Source organism: Ambystoma mexicanum, chromosome 8, assembly GCF_040938575.1.
Source record: "Ambystoma mexicanum isolate Mex_15411 chromosome 8, UKY_AmexF1_1, whole genome shotgun sequence".
In the NCBI taxonomy this organism is placed as follows: domain Eukaryota; kingdom Metazoa; phylum Chordata; class Amphibia; order Caudata; family Ambystomatidae; genus Ambystoma; species Ambystoma mexicanum.
Window position 1 is genome coordinate 1055425089 of NC_090929.1, and position 18146 is coordinate 1055443234.

Consider the following 18146-nt stretch of genomic DNA (forward strand, 5'->3'; position numbering starts at 1 on the left):
TGCTTCCGGAAGTCTGGGCATACCAACACCGGGTGGGACGATATACTGCGCTTCAACCCTTCGACGGCCAGTATGGCTGCGTGATTGGTTGACAGGTCCGGGGAACCCCCGATTTTCAACACCTCGGTCAGTGGCGCAGCCAGGCAAGAAAAACCAGGAATAAAGCGCCTATAGTACCCTATAAACCCCAAGAAGGCCCTGATTTGTTTTCTGTTAGTTGGTACTGGGATCCCCTGAATAGCCTCGATTTTGGACACCTGTGGCCGAATCACGCTGCCACCGACTATATGTCCGAGGTACTTGGTTTCCTGGGTCCCTAGTACCGATTTCGCTGGGTTGATGTGGAGTCCGGCCCGGGTCAGGGTGCCGACCACCTCGCGTAGATGGGTTAGGTGGTCATTCCATGATGCGCTGTATATCACGATGTCGTCCAGGTAGGCTGCAGCGTACTGGTCGTGGGGCTGTAGGAGGACGTCCATCAGCCTCTGAAAGGTGGCCTGAGCCCCATGCAACCCGAATGGTAATACTTTATACTGAAAGAGCCCCTGGGGTGTAGCAAATGCGGTTTTTTCTTTGTCAGCTTCCCGTAGGGGGATCTGCCAGTATCCCTTGGTGAGGTCCAAGGTACTGAGGTACCGGGCAGCACCCAGCCTTTCCAGTAGTTCATCCATCCTGGCCATGGGATAGGCTTCGTAGTGGGAGATCATGTTGAGTTGCCTAAAGTCCATACAAAATCGTACAGCCCCGTCTGGCTTGGGTACGAGTACGATCGGAGAACACCACGCACTGGTTGATGGTTCAATAATATCCAACCTAATCATTTCTTCGATCTCCTTCTTAATGATCAACCTTCAGGCCTCTGGGATCCTGTAGGGTCTCAGCCGGACTATCTGTCCGTTTAGGGTTTCGATACGATGCTCCATTAGGCCGGTCCTTCCAGGTAATTGGGAAAAGGTGTTGCGGTATGGTTTGAGGGTCTCCAGGATCTCGTTTTTCATGTGTTCAGTGAGTGTTTCACCCCATTGTACCGCATCCAATTGGCCGGTTGCGTGGATCAACCCCGTATCCTGGGTGGCTAGAATATCGACCGGGGCAGGCTCGGTCCATTTCTTCAGCAGGTTTATGTGGTAGACCTTATGTGATGGGCTCCGGTCAGGTTGGTGTATCCGGCAATTCACTGGCCCCACCACATCCTTCACTACATAAGGACCTCTCCACCGAGCCAACATTTTGTTCGTACTGGTGGGTAGTAACACCAGTACCTTATCCCCTGTTTTTCTAGTTTTCTTAGGCGACAGCCCTTGTTGTATGTCGTCTCCTGTCGGTCTTGGGCTATACTTAGATGGGATTCTGCTAGTCCCCTCAAAGTAGACAGATGGTTCTTAAGGTCCTCAGCGTACTCGGTGAGAGACGTTTCCTTAGTGTTTTCCCAGTCCTCCTTAACCAGATCTAGGATTGTTCTGGGCTGTCTTCCAAACAGCAGCTCGAATGGGGAGAATCCTGTCGAGGACTGGGGGGTGTCCCTTAATACCATCAGGATCAGGGGTATGACTCTGTCCCAGTCCTTCCCCTCCGGGCCTGTTACCCTCTTCATCATTTTCTTTATCGTTTGGTTGTACCTCTTCACCAACCCATCCGTTTGGGGGTGGTAGACTGAGGTACGCAGCCGTCTGATTTGTAGTCTTTCACAGACTTGTCGCATAACCGCCGACATGAAGTTTGTACCCTGATCGGTGAGGAGTTCGGTGGGTAGGCCTACCCGTGCAAAGTAGGGGATGAGTTGGTCACATATTTGGTTAGCCGACGTCCCCTTTAGGGGAAAGGCCTCGGGGTACCGGGTGGCATAATCCACAATGACTAGCAGGTATCGATATCCACGGCTGACTGGCTCGAGCGGGCCTACCAGATCTATACCTATCCTTTGAAAGGGTATGGTGATCAAGGGCATCCGCTGAAGAGGTCGCCTTGGCTGGTTTTTCCCCACTCGTCAACTGACAGATTTTGCATTCCTTACAGAATTTCGCCACCTCCCCATAGACCCCTGGCCAGTAGAAACGTTTTAGAATGTTTTGCTGTGTCTTTAGGGAGGCCATGTGGCCGCCACACGGGTGGTTATGTGCCAACTGGAGAACAATGCCCCTGTGTGTTTTGGGCAGGAGTAGTTGTTCCCTCCGTGCTCCTCCCTCCTCTTAGTAGACCCGATAGAGCAGGCCCTGTCTAGATGTAAAACCAGCTCCCTTGGTCAGGTCGGGATCCCCATCTGTGATGGCCCTTTCGCGGGCCAATGTTAAGGTAGGGTCTGTCAAGGTTTCTCCCCGGATGGAATCCTCATGGTCCTCCGGGTTCCAGGCTATCCGTTGGGTGGCATACATGGATGCGCATTGAGCAAGGCGAGCTTCCCTTCTTTTTCTGGAGGGTTTCTCTCGTCCCTGGGTGTTCGGGGGGATGGGCTCCCTGGCAAAGGGTGCTTCTTCCCACCATCCCTGGTCTAGGGCTTTGATGGTCTGGTGGAAGTGGGGCAGATCGGTCCCAATCACCACTGGGGCGGGTAAGGAGGGGAGGACGGCAGCTCTCATCTCTGCAATGTTAGGGCCCACTTCTACTGTTATGGATTTCATGGGGTAGGTTCTCACATCCCCATGTATACATCGAATTGGGATACTAACATTGGTGAGGTAAGGAGAATCACTTACGGTTGGTAGCACCGCCGTCTGCCTGCTTCCACTGTCGAGTAGGGCCCTGGCTTGGTTCCCGTCTACCCGGACGTCCATCTCGTAGAGACCTTGGCGTCGTGGTCCTTGCTCGGTCCGCATGAATCCGATCTTCATCGGCTCGGTGCCTCTCTTCCGGGGGCAGAACCGGGCTATATGGCCCCACTCGCCACAGTCATAACATTGCGGTTGCCGGTACCCCGTGGACAACGGGGTGGACCGTGGGTCGCGTCCGCTCCTCTTCTCCTCGGATCCAGAAGGGCGTCCTTCCATTGCTCTCCATTTGGGAGGCCCTACTCGCAGGCTCTTGGTTGTGAGGGGTTCCAATGGTGGTATCGGGTTGCGAATGGGAGATCCGACTCCAAAAGGTTTACCCGCTCCCCCTGCCTTTTGGTAGGCCGACGCGATGTCCACAGCCTCAGATAAGGTGGGCCTGTGATGTTGTCGGACCCATCTTTGCATCGGAGGCGGTAGGGCCTCAATGAATTGCTCGAGGGTAACTTTTTCTAAGACTTCTGGGAGGCCTGTTCTTGGTACTTGCAACCACTTCTCGGTGAGGTCCTTAACCCGGTAGAAGAGTTGTCGTGGGTTCTCCCCTGGTCTGAGTTTAGTGTCGCGCAGCCTCATTCTGTAGGCCTCTTCATCAAGTCCCAACCGGTCCAATACAGCCTTTTTGATTTCAGCGTAAGGTGTGGTTCCGTTTGGGTTAACGGCCTGGTAGGCACCTTGCATGATGCCAGACAAAAGGGGAGCAACATACTGGCCCCAGCGGTCTACCGGCCACTGAGCGTTTCGGGTGATCCTCTCGAATGTGGTAAAAAAGAAAGCCGGGTGTTCGCCTTCCTTGAACTTCTGCAACACTGCGGAAGGGACCATGGGCTGGTTTCGGGCGCCGGTGACCGCATCCGTTAGGTGTTTTATCGTCTCTTGATGTTGGTCCTGAGAGGTGGACTGCAGGTTACCCTGCAATTGTATTGCCTGCTGAAAGGCTTGGCGATCAGCGGCCGCCTGCTGGGCCTGAAGTTGGAAGAGCTGCTGTAACTGTTGTTGCCCCTCGGATAGTGTCTGTATTATTTTCTCCATTGCGTTCTCTTGATCCTGCCGACTACACCACTTGTAGAAATCAGGACAGTAGCCGATGTGGAGTTTTGTAGACCTTTATTACACACTGGTTAAATGTAATGTCTTAACCACGGTAGTTGAACTCCAGGTTGACCCCACAGTTACTTCACTGTGAGTAAAAGGCACCAGGAGTTCCTCTTCTCTTGTAGTGTCTCCTACTTTCCCGGACCCGGATAGGCCCACCAGTTGCTCTCACTCTCCTCTCCTTCTCCCTGCAAAAAGCAACCAAAATGCCATTAGGCCAGTCCCTTTTATACCTGGTGCTTGGAGGGAAAAAGGGCCAATCGGGGACAACTGCCCTCCCCCCCCCCCCTTCCGATTTGTGGGGACTCTAGGCACCCACCCTCTATGAATAGATCTGCCTCCTCCTCTCCTCCTCCTCCCTTACTCTGGCTGCCTGGTTCCGGCTCCCCCTCCCCTTTGTCAGCCACGCCCTCTCCTTCGGCCCCGCCCCCCCCATGGCGTCTCCCCTGAGGCATGCCTCCCGGAGGCCCGTCCTGCTCGAGGCCCCAGGTTGCTGTTAGGGGTCTGCCCTGCTTGAGGTAAGGAGGGGGCTCTACTCTGTTCCCCTTGTCGTGCTCCTGCCCAGCTGTCTGGCGCACCTCCGACGCCGAGCGGTCGGCACAAGCCGGGCTCTCCAATTCCCGAGCCTCGCCGCCGCTCGCCGCCGGAGGCCGCCGAGGCATGCCGTGTTCGCGGGTCTCCCAGCCGCAGCGCCAGTGTACCAGGTCCTGCGGCTGTGGGGACCCTCGGCGCCGCGGCCGCCACGCCGGCACTGTCGCGGGCCGCCGACAAGGCTCTCCCTTCAACAGGGATGCCTCCCCGGCGGCTGCCCCCAGCGTCGCACACGCCCGCGGCATAGCGGGCTCCTCTGGCCGTGCGTCCCGCTCTCCGTCCACCCTCACCTCCTCACAGGCACGCATGGGGTTTTCACAGCCATTTTGCTGATTCTGGTGCCACCAGCACACAGTGATGCCGCAGAGCAGAGTGGGTTAAAACATCCCACACCACTGACTTGATTCTGATTCCACCCCCAGATACCTTCATCGGACTGGCTCCCAAATCCGGTCTAGCATGGAGGTTTAGAATGTATGTACTAGCTACGGTTATAGATCCAGACTTCAGAGGTGGCATCAAAGTATTTTTACCGAATCATAGAAAAGATCACTTCCAAGTCCATCAAGGTGATAGAATTGTGCAAGGGGTGCTCGAGAGAGCAGTGTTCCATAGGCTAAAGAAAGAAGCCGGGAAGGAGGTGACAGATCAAGGTACGTGAGGCTTTGGGGAGGCTGATGAGGCACCTGATGCCCCACAAGACCCCAAACCCACACAGGTCAAGGAAAAGGAAAACGATCTGTTCTCGACCTAGCCTTTGCCCAAAGGAACGCCCCATTGTTGGTTGAAGCCGTTTTGCAAAGTATACCTGAGCAAGAGGGCTGTGAGAGAGACCTTTTTTTCTTTTTGAGACATGGGCTAATGTACCGGGTAGACACCACTTCAGAGTGCCTAGTGAGAACCCAACTAGTTAATCCCTAAAAGCCATAAATAAGTAGTCCTGGAAATAAGTCATTCCCATCTGACAGTAGGTCACCTAGAACTAACAAAGACTCGGGCCAAATTCTCAATACATTTTACTGGCCACAAATTCATGCTGACATTAAAAACGTCCAGTCCTGGGCAATCTGCCGAAAGACCAGTACCCATATACCACCACCAGTCCCCTTACAGCCACTTCCAATCATTGAAATTCCATTCTCAAGAATTGGTATGGACTTTGTAGGCCCCCTTGAAATATCAAAATTGATAATAGTGGAGTATGCCACTCGCTGTCCTGTAGCCTTTCCCCTGAGAACCAACACCACCCAACAGATCGTCAAACACCTACTCCCTTTCTTTTCATGAGTAGTGTTTCCCAAGGAAACCTTGTTAGATCAGGGTTCTACATTTATGAGCAAACTCATTGGGGAACTAAAGCAATTGTTATATTACCACTTTAAGAACCTCAGTATGTCATCCACAGAAAGATGGCCTTGTAAAAAGGTTTAACAAGACCTTGAACCCTATTGTGTGGAAATTAGTGGAACATGATTGTAGAAACTGGCATCAAATCATATCTTGGCCTTTATTTGCTGTCAGGAAGACCTCCCCTAGCCCCCAGGCTTTGACAGGATTCTCTACTTTCAAATTACTATATGGACGGGAACCACGAGATGTCCTAGATATGCTGAGAGAAACCTGGGAAGAAGTGGTGGAAGCCACAATACCGCTTTGCCTAACGGTAACCAGACTTAAAGAATACATGACAGTAGTTGGGTCTTTAGTACAAACCCATATGGCCATGGCACAAGAACAGAAAGGATAGAAAAGTTACTTTGAGATCCTTTTCCGTAGGCCAAAAGGTGTTAGATATTACTTTGTTTTCCGAAGTGGATAACAATACTGAGTGGCATGAACTAAATGAGGTGTTGGAACAGACAGTACCAAGTAATTGCAACATTTCCCAACCTGATCGCCGCTTAAAAACAAAAGTATATCATATTCACTTTTTAAAGGAGTGGAAGGAAAATCCTTCAGTCTAATGCTGCCATTTTGTCCTGTTTTGTTACCTGAGGATTCTGATAAAGTTCGGATTCCACCCAAGCTTAGTAATAACCGGAAGTAAGATCTATTGGACCTCATAAGCCAATTTACTGATGTATTCAGAGAAGAACCTGGGAAAGTGAAGGATATCTAATATCATATCCGCACTCCAGAATACAAAGTAGTACATTTAAAACCGTACAGATTACCTGAAGCTAGAAAAGAAACCATAGAAGGGTTTGGCTTTTTACACAGCTGGTCTGCTGGGACCTGTTAATCAACCAAAATACTTTGATAACCACAATGTTCAAATTATAGAAAATAATTTTCTTGGTTGTAGTAAATCCATGTGAAAGAGTGTTGCAGTTCTTTGGAGTACAACGGTATAAAGCCTAACCCGTTAATAAATAGTTAGTAGAAAATGACTCCAGGACTCTGCGCCAGTAAGTCACAGTTGTTTGAACTTCATTCCGTAAATGTGCCCTTAATGATAAAACGTGTTTCGGCTTGGCAGAGCCTTTCTCAAATCTGGGCTAATATTCAAGGCTGAATTAACAACTTGGAGTGAAGTTGTGCCAATGTAATATTGTGTCTTTTAACTCATTGAGTTAGTGGTATTCCTTATAGTTGGGATTAATCCCACAATTCCTTCCGTAATGTGGAAAAATCACTCACGTTGGCTGGGCTAGATTCAGAGATAGAAAAGAAACCATCCTCCAGGAATTCGAGCAGATGCTTGAGGCTAATCTTTTAAACCATCTACTAGCCCCTGGTCTTCACCCATCATGTTGGTGGCAAAACCCGATGGGAGCTGGAGCTTTTGTATACCCCATGCTGCGTATTGACTATCTTATTGAGTCTACCTCTCCACCATAGACCTTATGAACGGCTATTGGCAAGTTCCGTTATACAGTCCTGGCGCAGAAAAAACAGCCTTGGTCACTCGTATAGGTTTGTTCCATTTTAAAGTCCTCCATTCGGACTACATGGGGGCTCCTGCAACGTTTCAGAGTTTGATGGATAAGATTCTACAACCAGTTTCTGACTTTTGCTGAGCCTATGTAGACGATATTGTAATACACAATAAAACTTGGAAGGATCATCTACATCACCTGTACACATTCATGCCAGTACTGAGAAAGGCGTACTTAACAGTTTATCCCCAAAAAATTCAATTGGCTCAATCTGCAGTCAAATATCTGGGCTTTCTCGTGGTTAATGGCACTCTTCAGCCCCAGCAGGAAAACGTTAAGGCTGTCCTTTGTACCCCCAAACCAAAGACCAAGAAAGACCTTAAAGCTTTTTTATGTTTGCTCAGCTACTACCACTAATTTATCCCAAACGTCTCGAGTAGAACCGCAAGGCTCACAGACAAACTGAAAAACGCTGATCCCCAAAAGATCAAATGGGATGAGGAAGATGAGATCTGTTATTTCTTTTTTTATTCTTAATTAGGTGCTGCATGCCCGTAGGCCTCAGAGCACACCAAGGAAACCATACAACAGAGAGACAGAAGCAGGGATGGGAACAGTTAATCAGCTGAGTTAAAGAGTAGAGTTTTTATACTTCTCCAGCATGGGGTCTGGCATGGATTCACATGCTCATGAATATTCCCCGTCGTCAGGCTGGGAATCCTCGGTAAAGAAAAAACCAGTATCAGTTTCGTTTCTGATCTGTCTTTCGTAGTAATAACCAATCACTGGTCTCTGCGTCATACTGACCACAGCCAATGACTGCCCTCTACCTAAGCACCGCCTCCGGCAGCCATCTTCAGATTTTTACCGCACGTTCATGTGTTGGGATCCTCGTGCTATTGCTCTCGAGAGTTAGTGCTATTTTTTTCACGTTTTTTTCTCAAAAACTTCGTTTTTTCGGTCAAAAGAGCCTCAAGCTCCACCGACTCACCATCCGATCAACGGGGACCCGTTTCGGATTCGTCTGCGCCCCTCAAGGGTGAAGATTTCGTCGAGCTACGCTTTTGGAGGACTCCAGAAGTTTCTCAGGCCCGGCCATGGCCCAGGAGAAGGGAAGCTCGACGGCCGGAAAGCTGTTCAGGGTCTGCCCTGGATGCCAGCTGCAGAACGTCTTCAAGGAGGACGAAGACTCTTTTTGTCTTTACTGCCTACATGAGGACAAGACGCACGTGGAGAAGGACTGTGCGTTTTGCGGCAACATGTCGGAGCGGACCATGAAGGACCGCCATCAAAGTCTCGCCAACTGGCTAGAAGGGAAGAGCCCGTCCGGCGAGAAGAAAAGGAAGAAATCCGAGCGGTCTTCTAAGACCTTTGAGGACGCCCCGGCGACGGGGGTCCAACATAAGGCCAAGCACCGCGAGTCCGCTGGCACCGGGAGCGCCGAACGGTCGGGCTCTACGGGCGCCAGACAGGGCGCACCCTCCCCGGCACCATCAACCACGAGCCAACGCTCTGGGTCGGGTAAGAGGAAGGCCGAGCACCCCGCGAAGCTCCTGGAGAGGCCCCGGTCGAGCTCGAAGGCGGAGGGGGAGCGAGGCAGTGTCCCCCCCCTCAAGGATAAGGCGGTGAGCGCACCTAAGGTGGTGAAGGCCTTAATCCATCCGGCCAAGCCCTCTATCGAAACTGTCGCGGCGGCCCTGGCTCAGCCTGTGGAGGCTACACCAGTGGTGGCGACCTCGGGGCTCAGAGTCTCCCTGCCACCTCGGAGGGAGTCCTCTTTTGTGCCCATCGATAGGACCCCGTGAAATCCCCTGTGGGGAAGAAAAAGGGGGGGCAGGGCGTCGTCGTAGATTCGGCCTCAACCTCGGAGGAGGAACTGGTCGAGGTCTTAAGCCACGGCCTCGGCGTGGAAGAAGACCGGCCCGTCGGGATGGATCCCGACGCAGGTGACGACGACATCGTCGAGGGTACCGACGGGGCCCCTGATCGCCCGCCGGATTTCCCTCTGCCAGCGCCGCGAGACAACTCGGCGGCCATTTTGTTGGCTATACAGTCCTTGTGCTCCGAGATAAGGACGAGACTACCGTTGCCGACGGAACCTCTCCCGTCGGGGGACCCAGAACCGGGACCTTCTGGTGTTCCCCCCTACCAAGAAAAGAAGGATCCACCCTCCACCTCCTTTTCAGCCGTCGCGCCCCTTCCAGCCCTCCTCCCCGTCCACCCGAGGGGATGATACGGGGACTGACACGGCAGCGACGGGTACGGACGACGAGGTATACGACGAGGATGTACCGTCGTCGCCTCCCACCAGGGCTTCTCCGCCCGACGAGATTGGATCGTTCCACTCAATGATCGCCAGGGCATCCGAGCTTTTCCAACTCTGCCCTGAGGAGAAGAAGAAGGAAGGTTTCCTTTATCAGCGGCGCGAGGCCAAGAGGAAGACGGTCCTCGCGGTGCCTCTATTGGACGACATTTGGGATGAGGGCCTCACCCTCCTCAAGAACCCGTCCACGACGCCAGCTAGAAGAGACCGGTACGAGAAAAAGTACCGGGTCCCGGACACGGCCCCCCTGTGCCTCCGGGCGCAGCCTACTCCGGACTCCGTCGTCTCCGCGGCGGCCAGGAAAAAAGCGGGGGGGGGGGTGCGGCCTCCACATCGACTTCCCCACCGGACGGCGAGGGAAAGAAATTGGACGCTATGGGACGCAGAGTCATCTCGTCTGCAGCGACGACGATTAAAGCTGCCAACGCCTTGGCTATCGTGGCCCGATATGACAGGGAGCTCTGGTACAAACTGGCTCCCCTGCTGGACTTCTTGCCGGACAACAAGAGGGCAGAGGCCCTGGAGATCCTGCAGGAAGGTGAGATGGCTTCGGACCACGCCATTACCGTTGCGACGGACATCGCCGACACTGGGTTCCGCCAGTTGGGCAACAGCGTTTGCCTTAGGCGGCGTGGATGGCTCAAGGCTACGGACTTCCGTCAAGACGTTCAGACCAGAGTCCTGGACATGCCCTTCGATGGGAACAACCTGTTTGGGAAGACGGTGGACGATTCCCTTCAGGCCATTAAAGCGGACACCGAGACGGCCCGGGCCCTTGGAGTTCTGCAACAGCGACAGACGCCCTTTCGGAGCAGCGGAGGCAAGGGTGCCTCCAAAGGTTCCGGCGGCGGTTTCTCCTCCTACCGTCAAGCGGCCCGCTCGTCATCTCAGGAGGCCTACAGAGGACGAGGCAAGCCTGGCGGACCCCGCCGTCGTCGCCAAGGACAAGGCGCTAAAGCCTCGTCGAAGCAGGATTGAACCGGCCGGGGGGTCGGGCCCCCACCGAAGCACCCCGGTGGGAGGCCGGCTGGCGAGCTTCGTCAGCGTGTGGGAGTCCATCTCCACCGACCGTTGGGTGCTGGACGCCTTGGCCCGGGGCCACGCGCTCGAGTTTCAAAGAAAGTGTCCGCGCGTCCCCCCCGTGGCCAGGAAAGAACTTCACGTCCCTCAACTTCTCCTGGAGGTGAAGGCGATGCTCAAGAAGGGCGCCATCGAACTCGTCCCAAAGAGGCTTCGGGGCTCCGGAGTCTACTCGAGATACTTCCTCGTGAAGAAGAAGACGGGGGGATGGCGCCCCATCCTGGACCTGCGACGTCTGAACAAGTTCATCAAGACGCAAAAGTTCCGGATGGTCACCCTCCAGCACGTCCTGGGTCAGCTGGAGGAAGGAGACTTCCTGTCGTTGTTGGATTTGGAGGATGCCTACTTCCATATTCCCATCTTGAAGGGGCACCGAAAATTCCTCAGGTTTGTGGTCCAAGGGCAGCATTACCAGTTCAAAGCCCTCCCCTTCGGTCTACGGTCGGCACCCAGGGTGTTCACCAAGTGCCTCGCACCGGTGGCGGCTCAGCTGCGCCGCGAAGGGATCCACGTCTGCCCCTACCTGGACGACTGGCTCATCCGGGCCAAGACAAGGGAGCTCGCCGTGGTTCACACGGCAAGGACCGTCCAACTTCTCACGGACCTGGGATTCTCCGTGAACTACGCCAAATCCCACCTGGTACCCGCGCAAGACACTCTGTTTCTGGGAGCGAGGCTCAACACAGTGTCCCTTCTGGCCTCCCCGTCGGAGGAGAGGACCAGGACCATCCTGGGCAAGGTGCAGCGGATGTTGGTGGCCGACGCGGCCAAGGTGAGGTCCATCAAGTCCCTCCTCGGAATGATGTCTTCCTGCATCTACCTCATTCCCATGTGCAGGCTCCGGATGCGCCCGTTGCAGGAGTTCCTGGACGCGCGCTGGATCCAAACGACGGGCAGCTTCGAGGAAAGGATCACACTCGACGAGAGTTTCCGACGAGCGATCCGGTGGTGGGGCACCCGCGCGCATCTGACGGCGGGCATGGACTTCCAGACCCCAGCCCACCAGGAGACAGTGACCACGGATGCCTCCCTGGAAGGGTGGGGAGCGCACACCGAAAATCTGCACGCAAGGGGCCTTTGGCTCCCGACGGAGAAATCCTTACATATCAACGTCCTGGAGCTCCTTGCAGTGTTTTGGGCCCTCAGGTCCTTCCTTCCGTCCCTCAAGGGCAAGGTGGTGAGGATCTTCACCGACAACACCACCACCATGTTTTACATCAGAAAACAGGGCGGAACCAGGTCCCCAGCACTGTCCAGGCGCAGGACCTGTGGCATTGGGCAGTCGCCCAAGGGATGTTTCTGGTGCCGTTTCATCTGGCAGGGATAAGAAACACCATCGCCGACTCACTCAGCAGGGAGCTGCGCTCGTGCCACGAGTGGGAACTACGGCATGATCTAGTGGATCGTCTCTTCCGACGGTGGGGCACACCCCAGATCGACCTGTTCGCGACGGCGACGAACTCCAAGTGCCGGAGGTTCGCTAGCAGGTTTCCCCAGGCGAGGAGCATGGGCGATGCTTTCTCGTTCCCCTGGGAGGGCCTGTTCCTCTACGCGTTCCCTCCTTTGCCACTGCTAATCCGGATCGTCAACCAGCTCAAGAGGTCACGGTGCAGGATGATCCTCGTCGCACCTGCGTGGCCGAGGCAGATATGGTTCCTGGACCTTCTGGACTTGTCAGCGTCCCCGCCAATCAAGCTGCCGGTGGACGCGGATCTGCTCTCCAGGGAAGGAGGCGCCATCCTCCACCACGACCAGAAATCGCTGAACTTGCAGGCCTGGCTCCTGCAGCGCTAGAGTTTGGAGGATACGACATACCGGCCGACTGCAGAGAGGTTCTTGCAAAGGCCAGGGCGTCCTCGACTCTTAAATGCTACGGACACAAATGGAAGAGGTTTTCTGTCTGGTGCCACGCACAGAAGATTAACCCTCTACGGATTACGGCTCCCCAAGTTCTGCCGTACCTGCTGACGCTGGCTAAAGCTGGACTGGCACACGCGTCCATCAAGATTCATCTTGCTGCGATCTCCCGATACACCAGAACCACAGGACGGACGTCCTTGTGGTCTCATCGTCTGGTGAAAGAGTTCATGAAGGGACTGTTCAGATCGTTCCCGCCGGTGAAGGCTCCGGCCCCGGCGTGGGAGCTCAACGTGGTGCTGACCAAGCTCATGGGACCTCCGTTGGAGCCTCTGCACTCGGCCCGTTGAAGTTTCTGTCGTGGAAAACAGCGTTTCTTGTGGCCATCACCTCCGCACGACGGGTGGGAGAGATCCAGGCCCTTTCCTGCAAGGCCCCGTACTTGACTTTTCACGACACGAGGGTAGTGCTCAGGACGCACCCCTCCTTCATGCCCAAGGTACCGTCGGACTTCCATCTCAACGAACCCTTGGTGTTGCCTGTATTCTTCCCGTCGCCTTCGTCGCCGGCTGAGAGGACTTTGCACTCGCTGGATGTGGCTAGAGCGCTGAAGTTCTACGTGGACCGCACAAAGTGTTTTCGCAAGACGTCACAACTCTTTGTGAACTTTGGACCTGTCAATCAGGGGAAGGCTCTCTCGAAGGCTTCCATTTCCAGATGGCTCTCCGGCTGTATCATGTACTGTCATCGGTTGGCAAACCGACCGCTGCCCGGCTGTCCGAGAGCCCATTCCACCAGAGCGATCGCAGCTACCACGGCGTTCCTTTCTGGTGTGCCCCTGCTGGACATATGCAGGGCTGCTATGTGGAGGTCGACGCACACCTTCACGAAGTTCTACTGCGTCGATCGGGATTCCAGGGAGGAGTCCAGGGTCGGCCAAGCAGTGCTGCGCAACCTGTTCGCCTGAGGTGAGCCTGGTGAGGAGGTAAGATGCTTAATGTTGAGTTTGATGCAATGCTTAATGTTGAGCCTTTGCCACCTCCCGTGGTTGTGCATGTGTGTACTGCTATGTATTCTTTATTCATGAGCATGTGAATCCATGCCAGACCCCATGCTGGAGAAGGAACAAGTTACTTACCTGTAACCGTTGTTCTCCAGCATGGGTCTGGCATGGATTCACATGCGAACCCTCCCGCCTACCCCTCTGCGGCTCTTCACTTGGTCATACTGCCACTTCACGTGCTTCCAAATCTGAAGATGGCTGCCGTAGGCGGTGCTTAGGTAGAGGGCAGTCATTGGCTGTGGTCAGTATGACGCAGAGACCAGTGATTGGTTATTACTACGAAAGACAGATCAGAAACGAAACTGATACTGGTTTTTTCTTTACCGAGGATTCCCAGCCTGACGACGGGGAATATTCATGAGCATGTGAATCCATGCCAGACCCATGCTGGAGAACAACAGTTGCAGGTAAGTAACTTGTTCCTTCTCTTGAACATTGTCAGTGATTGAGATGATTGACTAGCAGGGGGCAAGGCATTCAATTCTCACAGAGCATGGAATTCAAAACTAGAGTCACCAAATCTTTTCAGGCGAAATTGGGGTTGCTTCAGTTTAAGATTGTCCGAGGAGCATAGCACCCGGCGGGGTGGTTTCAATGGTAGTCTCTTAGTACAATATTGAGGAGCACACAGGTTCTGGCATTTGTGTGTGAGGGACTGGATTTTGTCTAATTCACTGCTTGACTGGTAGCCAATGCAGTATGATCACGCCTAGATAGTCCAAACACTGCTCTCACAGCCCCATTTTGAGTAGTCTGGAGATGATGTAGGTTTCCATGTGAAGTACCGATCAGTAGACTATTGCAGTAGTCTAATCGTGAATTCACGAATGAGGATGCCAGGAGAGATATGTTCTCTATGGAGAGGTAAGGCCTGATCTGGTGGAGCAGTTTGATTACATGTCCTCAGGATGAACACTGTGATACTAGTTGCTTCATTGATAGATCAGCATCAAGAATGGACCTTAGAGTTTTTAACGATTTAATCGCATTGATTGTTCTATCGGCAACTTCAAACTGTGCATACTGAGTATTGAGCTTCTTCAATCGAGGACCAGAGGCCATGATGAGCAGCTCAGTCTTGGTGGTAAGTGAAAGGGAATTCTGCACCACCCAAGCCTGGATTTTGCTATAGACTTGATTCACTGTGGCAGTATCCTTGGAATAATCCCCAGATAGTTCGAACAGGATCTGGGTGTCACCTGCATAATTTGCAAACTGGACACCTAGACCGTCAAGATCAATTAATGGCCTGATATAGACATTAAAAAGCAAAGAGGATAGACATGACCCCTGCAGCACACCCCAGGTCAAAGAGATGGGGTTCGCCTGACCTCTGTCAATGGCCACTCTAGATGTTCTAGGACCAAGAAAGGACCTAATCCACTGGGCTGCATTTTCCGAACAGTTGTCAATAGTTAACAATCTGTTATGTGATACATCGTGGTCAATGATATCAAATGCTGCAGAGAGATCAAATAGCAAGAGTAAGGCTGGGTGACTTCTTTCTATGATTCCCACGATGTTAGATTTAAGATTGAGAAGAGCTGTCTCTGTTCCATGTTGGGATCTGAAACCAGATTGGTAAGTATTTAGGAGATTATTTTCTTCTATGAACTTCTGGAGCTGTAAGTATGCCACTCTGTCCAAGATCTATAACAAATATGGAACATTAGTGATTGGCCTATAATTCTTGGGAACTGCAGGATCAAGTGTGTCCTTTTTTAAAAGAGGGTTAACCCAGACATCCTTCAGGACAGCAGGTACAGTGCCTGACTCAAATGAAACTAATCATTTTTGTGATCCCTGGTATCAGAACGTCTAGGGAGCCTTTGAGAATGTCAGCGGGTCATGAGTCCCCCCAAAAAAGATGTGGACTTCATGTTAGTAGCAATTTCTAAGACCTCACTTTCCGAACAGCTATGAAAAATACATTTAGTGAGGGTTGCTAGCTTGGCCAAGTGTGTGCTGTCTTAAATAGTGAGGTTGTTGTTAGTTTCTAGGGTAGCCAGTTGGTCAGCAATGTATAGACGATGACACGCAATTTTATTCACAAATTCATCCTGAATGGGTTGGCCCCGTATAGAATCTTTGGCAACAGGTGAAAAGGGAGATAAGTGACTTTCAAATTCTTTAATAATTTTAAACAGTCACTTTGAGTTCGATTTTTGGCATTATCAATACGTATGTTATAGGTTTTCTTTTTATCTTCAATAATGGTGTGTTTATATTTTTGTTGTTTTACATTTAAAAAAAAATTCTCCAAGTAGTCGGGCAGAAATTCTTCCTTCATTCTCGTTCAAATGCTCTTTTTATTTTTCTTCCGCGATCTCATCACTAAACCATGTTTTCTTAATGGTTTCTCATGGTGTCCTTAATGGTAGATAAGTGAGAAGCTAGGACAGGGGATTTTACAAACGCTTCAATATAACCTAGTTTGGTTGAGAAGAAGAGTGGAGAAGGCAATGTCCAAGGCGTTCTAAATGTTCCGTCAAGTAATCTCTAACCAGGAATTGGTATCCAGTCTTGGAGGAGAGTTTGTAAGCCTAATCGTGATGTTTACAAAGAAATGATCCGACCATGGGCATAGTTGGGTGCTAGTGGATAAACTATGGACCTTATGAGATAATATACCACATTAATGCAGACTCTTTGTAAGAGCTCCATTTTAAAGGTAGCTGACTTCTCTAAAGAGTTCATTCTGCAAACAGATGCCTCTTTAATGGGGCTGGGAGCTGTCCTCTCTCAAGATCACGACGGGCTAGAACACTCTATACTCTACATCACTAGAAAGTTGTTCCCCCTGAGAGAAGAACTATTCAGTTATTGAACTAGAGGTACTGGCAATCAAGTTGGTCATACTCCATCTAAAATATCTTTTTAGGTGCAAATTCAGACTTGTTACTGATCATTCTCCTTTTAGAGTAGATCAGCCAGCGTAAAGAATCCTGCTCAAGAATTATGTGCTGGTTTTTGGACCTTCACCCATATTGTTTCATAGTAGAACACTGGAAGGGTCGAGATCGGGACCATGTCTACTTTCTCTCCCGGTTTCCCTGTGAAACATTTAGGTCCAACCTGCACCGGGGAAAGGCTATGTGAGGTACCTGAGGGCGTCCTCACTACTTCTTCCCCAGAATCCTCCTGTCGGGTGGCCAGGGAAAGGCCTTCACTTTTGGATCCCAACTCTGGGGATGGGTATGCGAGGGAGGATCAGCTGGGTAGAGGGAACTTGGGAGAGGGCGTCCTTAGGTGAGACATGGTATCCACTTTTCACATTGAACCCTCTATTCCCCCAAGCCTTTGTAGGCTGCTGCCAGACCTTCCACTTTTCTTCCTTTCAAACGGTCGCCCAGAAACACTGCCAACAATGGGACAAGTAATATCCTCATTTGAAGGAGACAAATGCATATACGCCCCCTTTTAGTAATAGATATTTGGCAGCCTCCATTTGTTCACACAAACATTTATTAGCCTCGGATGTGTACTGGGACGAGGAGGACAACACGGGAGAGACAGAACTGCCTTTCTGATGGTGAGCGGTCTAGTATTTCCTGTAGTTAGGATGTTGGTGGGCACATTAAAACCCGACCGTTGCTTTTGAATGGAGTTGGCTCTGGAGGCAGTGTGAGCCAAGGAGGCCGAGGCAGCCGCTGGGGAAGCTACTCCCGCGCAGTGGTGTGGCAAGTGGAGCGCTCGAGACCCATTAGCCAATGCAGCAGGAAGCAGCGCTGAGGAAAGCTGGAGGCCAGTAACGGATTGTGTGTGGAAGACAGGCGTGAACGAGCAAAGCGGTCACAGAAGTCCTGGGCTGTAGGCAAAGCATTGCTGGGGAGCAACGCCACAGAAAGCCACTCGGAGAAGGGAGAGGTCCTGTTCGAGCAGACGAGAATCCGGAGCAACGGAAACCTTGCAGCGCCGCAAGCTCCGACCACTGCGTGAATGGGAAGCACCGGGCTGGCAGACGGAAATGCATTAACATTATTTTGGAAAGTCAGTACAAGTTTTTTTTAATGCTGAAACAAGTGCTGGCGATTATCGCACTGAAAACCATTATGAGTACTTTTAAATGCGGAAACAAGTACTTTTGAATATTGAATTAACTGAAAATAATACTAGGCATTTTTGAATGCCGAACAGAGTAAAGACAAGTGTTGAGTATTCATGAATGGAGCGAAAGAAAGGGGGTGCATGTGGCAGATACCACAGACCGTATTGGTTGAAATACAATTATCGGCAAAGTCAAAGCATACCAAGAAGGGTATAAGATAAGAAGTCAAGTATTAATCAAAGCTAAAGCTAGAAGTCCAAGAGACTACAGGTTAAAAAGGAAACCTATATTTGCAAGAGTCAGAAGACCATAGAAAGCGGAGTGCATGTTGGCTAACCAAGCCACAGAGTGCAATCAACTCACCATCACTGTTGCAAGGAAGCAGTGGAGGAAAGCTACTTTGAAAGGGAACTGGTTGCGTGGCCTGTAATGGGTGGACCAACAACTG

General features: G+C 51.8%; 1 protein-coding gene across 1 annotated transcript in view; it reads left to right on the forward strand.

The window, feature by feature from the left end:
* Nucleotides 1-18146, forward strand: part of BMS1 (BMS1 ribosome biogenesis factor) — a 798176-nt gene that overhangs the window by 15258 nt on the left and 764772 nt on the right. The window lies entirely within an intron of this gene.